Raw genomic sequence first — 8067 nt, 5'->3', positions numbered from 1 at the left:
GCTTTCACATTGAGCAGCATTAACTACACAGAGCCGTTGTTCACTGAGGAGCTGCGCTAAAAATCGCGCGAATATGAACGTGGTTTGGCGCAGCTCGTCTGTGAACAACGGCTCTGTGTAGTTAATGCTGCTCAATGTGAAAGCACGCAGGTGATGGAGATTTACCGCTGATTAAAGAACCGGCTTTACTGATAAGATGCGCGTTAAATATCGCTTGCGATTAATCGTGCAGCCCTATTTGAGATGGGAGTTTTACAAACGAGAGAGATTTTCTTATGGCTCATGAGAATAAACCTTGAGATGTTGTGTCTTTCAGAAAATCAATTCATGAGTTAAGGATTGCATCATTCATGCTGGCAGCTTTAGACAGAATATCCATTGATAAATAATGAATAGATCTTTTGTTTATGAAAGGTAATCATTATTTTGATGCTGAGAATCATGTCTGAAACAGCCAACGCCATCTCAAGACCAATTTGTACGTATTTGACGTCACTTGTACAATTTTGTACGATTTGTCTAGACCCCAGTGACAGAGCGGTTAGGGGGGTAGGCCATTCATACAAATCGGGGAACTCGTTAAATACATAGGATTTAGCAAAAATCGTACAAATTTGTAAGATTTTTGCTAAATCAAGTTCCCCAATTCGTATGACTTTTAACCACCTCGTAAAATAAGTACAAATGGCCATGAGATCGGGTTGGAAACAGCACATGACCCAGATGACAGCAAGGATGACCAAGTGACCCTGAGTAGTAATTTACTCTATCAGCACAAACAAAAAAAATCTTCTTTCTGAAGATTGATGAAAGTAATGTGATGTGTTAAGAAAATGAAAAAAACAACAACAACTATCAGGCTGATTTTGTGAGAACTTTGCTTTTCTGTTTTTGCTTTCACAGTCATTGTCACTAAATACTTTTTTTAATGTCCAAGAAGTGTGATGTTATGACATCATATCTCCTTATCATTAACATAGCTGCAGTAAATGTTTCTTCACCATAAAGGCAAAAGATGGGAAAATTTACATTTTGATCTAGAATATGATTTATCACATCGCAACTCACATTGAGGAAGAGGTGCCAGACATCTGTGTTTATATACAGGGATTGCAGCTAAATGATTCAAGCCATGATTCAACAATACATCCGTGATTGCACAACTCTTCATGAGGTCATTTCAGAGTCACAGAAGTCAATACAATGCCACCCATTTAGATCTATAAACTTTGCTGTCCTTCCCCCAAATTAAGGTTTTGGAACTGCTTACTCACTAGTTACATTTTGTTCAAATTTCATCATTGGTAAACCATAGTTAATCATGTACATTGCAGTGGTATTCTCTTGTGCATGACGCTAGGATGCTGCTATGCGGTTGATAAGGTGGTTATATGTGTTGCTGCAGCTGCTTCTGGATGGTTGCTAGGTGATTACATACTGGTTCAAATAATGAGCCCACCTTTCGCTCTATTTTATCATCTGGCAAGTGAAAAGGTCTGATAAAGTAAAAGCACACCTCAATAGTCTGGCCAATATTAGGTATCTTTTACAGTGCATGGCAAGTTACTCACACTGAGTGTTCAAATCAAACAAATACCTGCTAATAAGTATGTGTGAAATGAAAATTAAACTCTGCAATGGATTCTGTCAGTTACTACAGAACATAACTTAGACAAATACCTCAAACAACAGACGTCATTGGAGTAGATTTATATACATAATACATAAATAAATATTAAAGTTAATATTAAAGTTCAAAATCAAACATAGGCCTTTTGCACAGTCATGATGCTTCTGAACACAGCAGTCTTAATGTCTGTTCACACCTGAATGGAACCATACACTGAGGCTTGGACACAAAAGAACACTTTATTCCCTTCATGTGCCATAGAACAGCAGAGGTCTGTAAAGTTCAGGAAGAACATTGGGCTTTTACTTAAAAATCTATAAATTGTGAAAATTAATGCCTCTGTGTTTATTTATGCATGGGGTTCCAGGCTCTGAGAGACTACGGCCCAGATGCCAGCTGTGCTCTTATTAGTGTCTCTCCGTCCACTCCACATGGTAGTGTCAGCACCTCATTCAAATGGGTTCCTGAGGTCTGTTTATAGATTGAGAGAAAAGAGGCACAGGTAAACTAATCAATCTCACCTGGAGACTGCAGTTTTCTGTTCACTGAGAAAAAAAATCACTTTCTTAATCCATAGTTTGATTACTTAGACATTTTAATTTAGATTCCAAATTGTCAGAGGTGCTAGCCTACATGAAGTGGGCTTTAAACACAATGAAAAGGAGTTGGATAACTTTCTATTCTGTTGTTCTCGGAGTAAAATGCGATTATCATAACCACAAAACCTGTCACGTAACAACTGAACAAGACACCTAAAATGTAACCAAATCCTATTTATTTTCATATTAAACACTGCAACAGACATTTATCACTAAATGTAGAGGTCTTGAGTATGAAAAACTATATTAGTTAAAATATATAATAATAATATTTATACCACTGGGCTTTTGAATGCTTGATTCTGATTGGTTGACGAAAGTGCCAAGGTGTGTTAAATTTTTCTTTTAGTAAATGCACCACAATTAAGTACTTCCAGGTCTGCCGACTACATTGCAGCTAAACATCACCCGGGCAAATTATTTTTGTTATATCAAAGTCCTTACAACAGCAAATGAACCAAAACCAACAAAGAGAGTGACCAAGCAAAGAAATATGACTAACAATATGATAAAAATGTTTACCTTTTATTTCTCTCCAGTAACTGCATTAGTCTGCATATCAATGGCTCAGGCCTCCATTACTCCCTCTAGAATTACGTTTTAGAATTAGCAACGGAGGCTTGGGACACAAGAGCATTTTAATGACAAAAACCGGACAAATGTCTTGACATAAAAACAGTGGTTTTGAGGTGTGGTAAGCGTGGTATAAGCCGCACTTTGTGGCCACATCACGAGCTTGGGTGTGCATTTTTCAGCATAAAACAGATAACTCCAGTCCTTGATTATGATTGGTTGAGCTGTGTTCAAAGCCGTTTTGCCATCAGAACTATATTGCTTGGTGGAAGAATAAAATATATATTTTATTTACATATAATCATTCATTTTTGTTGCTGTTTGTATATTTTATGAATGACATTTTTTTTATGGATTAACCATTTTTACAAAAACATTAAGCCCTGCAAAGCCAATGAAGGGGTCTCTGTGTCGTGTTAAATAACTCCCCTTAGCTAAATTATTTTATAATTATTTACTTTATTACTTTACTAATTCAAAGGCCGATTATTCCTTATATATTTTTTTAAATCTCAAGGTCAAAGGGTCACGATACGACCAAAGTCAGACTCAAACACGGGTCAGACTCATCTGATCATAAATGCTATTGTGTTGGATCATGCACACAAACTGCCAGGCCAAGTGTGACAAAAAATATAAGTTTTATGGATTAATTAGGCTATATCCTTCTTGAACAATGGCAAGGGTTAAGTATACGGTTAGAACTCAAATCAGGGTCAAATCAGTTTGTGAAGTAGTATGCTTGTGTGAATTTTCTTTATATGATCATTTTGCTTTGGGAACGTTATTGTGCTGTAATGCAGACAAACAATGGTGTACAATAAAACAACAATTTTAGAGTTAGAGCTAAATTGTTGAACTGCAGCCCTATGGCTCTTCTTTTCACAAGGAATCTGCTTGAAAAATTATCTCACTGGCCAGTCATGACCTCAGTGTGCAAGTATGAGTTCTCAGCCCAGACCTGCATTTACCAGCTCAGCCTGCCAGAGAAACTGAGACTCATTATAACCGGTCCCTGAGGAACACAACCACTGAAGGTGGAGCAAAAAAGATAAGCTCTTCCCTCTTAAAGAGCAAAGCCTTGTAGTCAACTTGGGAAATAGCAGCTGTGTGCACATCCTAGTGCCTGAATAGGGGAGATTTTGATGAGCTGCCTTACAGTGTTTGGCATGAGTAATATTGTATCTAAGTACCTATGTGGTTTTGAGCCAAAAATCCAAGTCAACTAGCTATATAAAGATGGCAGATTTTACTTGAAAGTTTTTGGAATAAGGGTCAGAGCAAGTTTGTAAGGATTTGTAATACAATTGATTTATTACAATATCATTTGGACAAATTAATGGTTTGATTTATTTTGTGACATTTTAAATTTTTGCTGCTGCCAGTTACCACCAGTCTCTCCGCTATAGGCTATGCTAAAACTTATCGTTTTGTATAGCTTAATGCTATTGTGTCTAGGGTGACCATACGTGCCATTTTCCCAGGACGCGTCCTGGCCAGGATTTCTATATTGCCTAAAATATCTAGGTTTTGGCTTTGTTTGTGTATGACATCAAAATACCTCAAGAGCATTTTGAACAAAGCCAAAACCTAGATATTTTAGGCAATATAGAAATCCTGGCCAGGACGTGTCCTGGGAAAATGGCACGTATGGTCACCCTAATTGTGTCACACTGCACTTTTTAGATTCTAGAGTTTTCAGCAGCTAAAGGTTCACTGGGAAATGTCAATATGCACATTTGTTTGTACAGTGTACATTTATTTTTGTTGCAATGTATTGCACGCATAGATATTTATGAAAAAAAATGTGTAGCCTATATCTGACAGATTTTCACAGCTGAATGGATCATTTTACATGTGATGCTCACACAATGAAAGGCGGTTTAGAAGTTGTGAAGAGTATGGCAGTTTCAAAGAGAATCAGCTCATCAGTTTTGATCAGCAAGCCATGTAGCCTGCATTTCATTATTGTGCAAATTGTACTTAATCTTTTGCACACATGTGCCAATACACATAAGCCTATAGGCTACTTGAATAAAAAATTCAAATCTGGTATGAATTAACAGTTCTTCACAGATCTAAATGTGATGTTTCAAGGGACAAATATCTAATTTGAGAATTGAGCCAAAGCAATTGAGAGAATGATGCTTAAGCTGTTGGAAATGCAGCCAACCCAAGAGAGACAGTCACCCTAAACCTGTCATACATTTTCTGTGATGTTCATTAGGTCTTGAATGAAATGGCTCCATAGCATAGTATAGATTCTTAGGGCTTCCAATGAATGACTTGATCATGGAATAAAATTATGTGTGTCCTTGTGGTCTGTCCATTCAGACTGACGCTGAATGTATGTACAGTGCAGTGCCTCTCATATTGCTCATTCAGCACTCCTCCACCTACAACAGTGGGAGGAACTCACAATGTGTAGGTTGAATTAAATAATTGTTTTTAAACAATAGAAATAAACAGTAAAAAGAGGAGACTTGAGCATTAGAAAGACCTATAGGCAATAAACGTTAAAAAGCAACAGTGATGTAAACGTGTTCACACATAAAATTGTAAAAAGCCCCTTGTTTACATCTGTGAAACGCACCTCACATTATTAAAAGTGAACGGTCGCCACCTACAGGCCAGTAGATGCACTAGATGTCACCGAAGAGCTCCCTTTAACTGTTAAGAACAGTCGAAATCATGGAGTAGTTTTACGTTGTAAAACAGTTAGCACTTGCTGAGTACAGGGGTTCAAGCAAAAAAACAAAAAAATATTTTGACTGAAATTTTTTCCTCAGCCAAACCCCATTTCACAGCCATACCTGTCACACACACAGTTTAAGAGCAGTGTTTTTCTTCTTGTAATTAGAAGCGCTTGTCCTGTTTAAAAAATTTAGGAGCACCTTCTGATCAATAATAAAAAATTCTGATCAAAACTTAGCCTTCCTAATATGAGGTGACATTTGACTCAAAGTGATTTACAGGGCAATTTTCTTTTTACCTTTGTAATGGCATTTTTCTAATTTTATTAAATGTATGCAGTGTTTCCTAGGATTTTTTCCAGCTGTGGTGGCAGGACTATTTCCCATGGACCATGCCCCCTCCCCACCCAAGAATCAGGTGCACTCAGAATTGAATTTATTTTAACTAAAAAAGACAAGTAAATAGTAAATAATAAAATAAGAACAAATAAATTAATGACAATCAATAGCACAAACAAAAACAATAACAAGATACAAATTAAATTAACAGTACTTAAATTTTTTTTCAGTTAGGTCTAACTATAACAGTGGTGGACGAAGTACACAAATCAAGTATTTGAGTAAAAGTTCAGATCCGTATAATAAAATTTTACTCCAGTAAAAGTAAAAATACTCAGTTTTCAATTTTACTCGAGTGAAAGTACAAAAGTACTTGATCTTTTATGTACTTAAGTAAAAAGTACCGATAGATGAATGTTTATTTTGCAGTTTTATATAGGCTACTTTTATCATTTAATTTTATATTAGCATATATTTTTTTATAATCCTACTGCTCAAAATACCTGGGATTTTCCCAAAACAACCAATAGGGAAATAATTAATATAATAAGGAAAATATAATTAGATTTTCATAATCACTTTTTTCTTCTCAAACCTTGTCTGTGGTGTAAAAACACCCCTGGCCAAATGCCCCCAGAGGGCATCACTTCCCACTTTGATATTTACTGTAGTTACCTTACCATGTTCTGAACATCACATCCTTTCTTTTTCCCTCAGATGTAATCTATCTAGGTGATTGAATAAAAATAGTTGGACTTTATTTTTTTTAAATTACCTCAATTTAGCACCAGCAAGCTCGTTAGCTAGACAGTTAGCATCAGCTAACATTACTGACTTATTTTCAGCATGGTTATGAATAAACATTTATATTTGTCTACTTGCTAGTTGATCCAGATACATAGTAACTTAGGCTATGTCTGCTGACAAACAATATAAAATATAAATATAAAAGCAGATGTCACATAGGACTAAAATCATAGCATTTTAGTAAAACTGCTAACGTTACAGCAGCGGGGAAGATGAGTTATGTACATGAGTACATTAGTTATTTTATTTAATCTGTGTTATTTTAATGTTTTTTGACCTAAAACATAGAGACTCTGATGTTAATGTGTCTGCATTCAAGCATTTCAGTGGGCTTAAACAGATCACCCTTTACAGCAGATTTAGTTCACAAACAACTGACTGCTTTGACCTAAATATGATTTTCATTTACAATAATTAATCCTAAAATTCGACATTAGTAACTTACTTTAACAGCATCAGACCTGCGCGCGCTCACAAGATCTCCCGGTTCTTACTTGTGAATTCAGTTCACTGGAGACTCGCACTAAATGGTTCATTTGAATCAGTGAGTTGTCGACTCGGGAACAGCTGCAATCGGATCATTCCAAATCGGGAATGAATCGTTTGGTGCGATTTGCGAACCGATTTAAAAGGTTAATTGAAAATAATCAGTTCGTTCATGAATCAGACACCGTTTCTGCGTCTTGGAGCACGTGATATATTATAAGGAGTAACGATAAATTTTATGAAATATAGTGAAGTAAAAAGTACGATCTTATGCTTTGGAATGTAGTGAAGTAAAAGTTACTCAAAATAAAACTACTCCAGTAAAGTACAGATACTTGAAAAATTTACTTAAGTACAGTAACGAAGTTAAAGTACTTCGTTGCTGTCTACCACTGAACTATAATCGATTCAATTGTAAAATAACACTGGTTAGTCTTCATTGTTAGTCGACATGTGACATGTGACATTGACATGTCACATGTCACTTCACTTTGTATAATGAAAGGCAGCAGGAGGTTTATTTAGGCTGCTGTCTCTTTAAGACCTCATGCACGGATCTAATATACTGTTATACATGGCTCTATGCTTACTTTTCTTTTTAGGAGCTCTTGTCCTCCTAATTTAAATAATTTAGGAGCACCTTCTGATCAATAATCAAAAATTCTGATCAAAAACTAGCCTTCCTAATATGAGGTGACTTTTGACTCCTTAAAGGGGTCATATGATGCGATTTCAAGTTTTCCTTTCTCTTTGGAGTGTTACAAGCTGATTGTGCATAGATAAGATCCCTGAAGTTGCAAAGACTAAAGTCTCAAAACCAAAGAGATATTCTTTATCAAAGTTAAGACTCTGCCATGCCCCCCTAAAACGGCTCGTTCTAACACGCCCCCACATATCTACCTCACTATGTGGAAATATTAGCATAATGCCGCCCAAATGT

General features: G+C 36.1%; 1 long non-coding RNA gene across 1 annotated transcript; it reads right to left on the bottom strand.

The window, feature by feature from the left end:
- Window positions 1-1911: 1911 nt before the first annotated feature.
- LOC107600615 (uncharacterized) lies at window positions 1912-7119 on the bottom strand. Its single transcript, XR_001610821.1, has 3 exons — window positions 7087-7119; window positions 2752-2816; window positions 1912-2101 (listed from the first exon to the last, which is right to left on the bottom strand). It is a non-coding gene; the product is annotated as an uncharacterized lncRNA (long non-coding RNA).
- Window positions 7120-8067: the final 948 nt, after the last annotated feature.

Source organism: Sinocyclocheilus grahami, unplaced genomic scaffold (assembly GCF_001515645.1).
Source record: "Sinocyclocheilus grahami isolate Dianchi unplaced genomic scaffold, SAMN03320097.WGS_v1.1 scaffold287.1, whole genome shotgun sequence".
In the NCBI taxonomy this organism is placed as follows: domain Eukaryota; kingdom Metazoa; phylum Chordata; class Actinopteri; order Cypriniformes; family Cyprinidae; genus Sinocyclocheilus; species Sinocyclocheilus grahami.
Note: the sequence above shows the minus strand (reverse complement) of the source record. Positions and strands in the feature narration are given on the sequence as shown.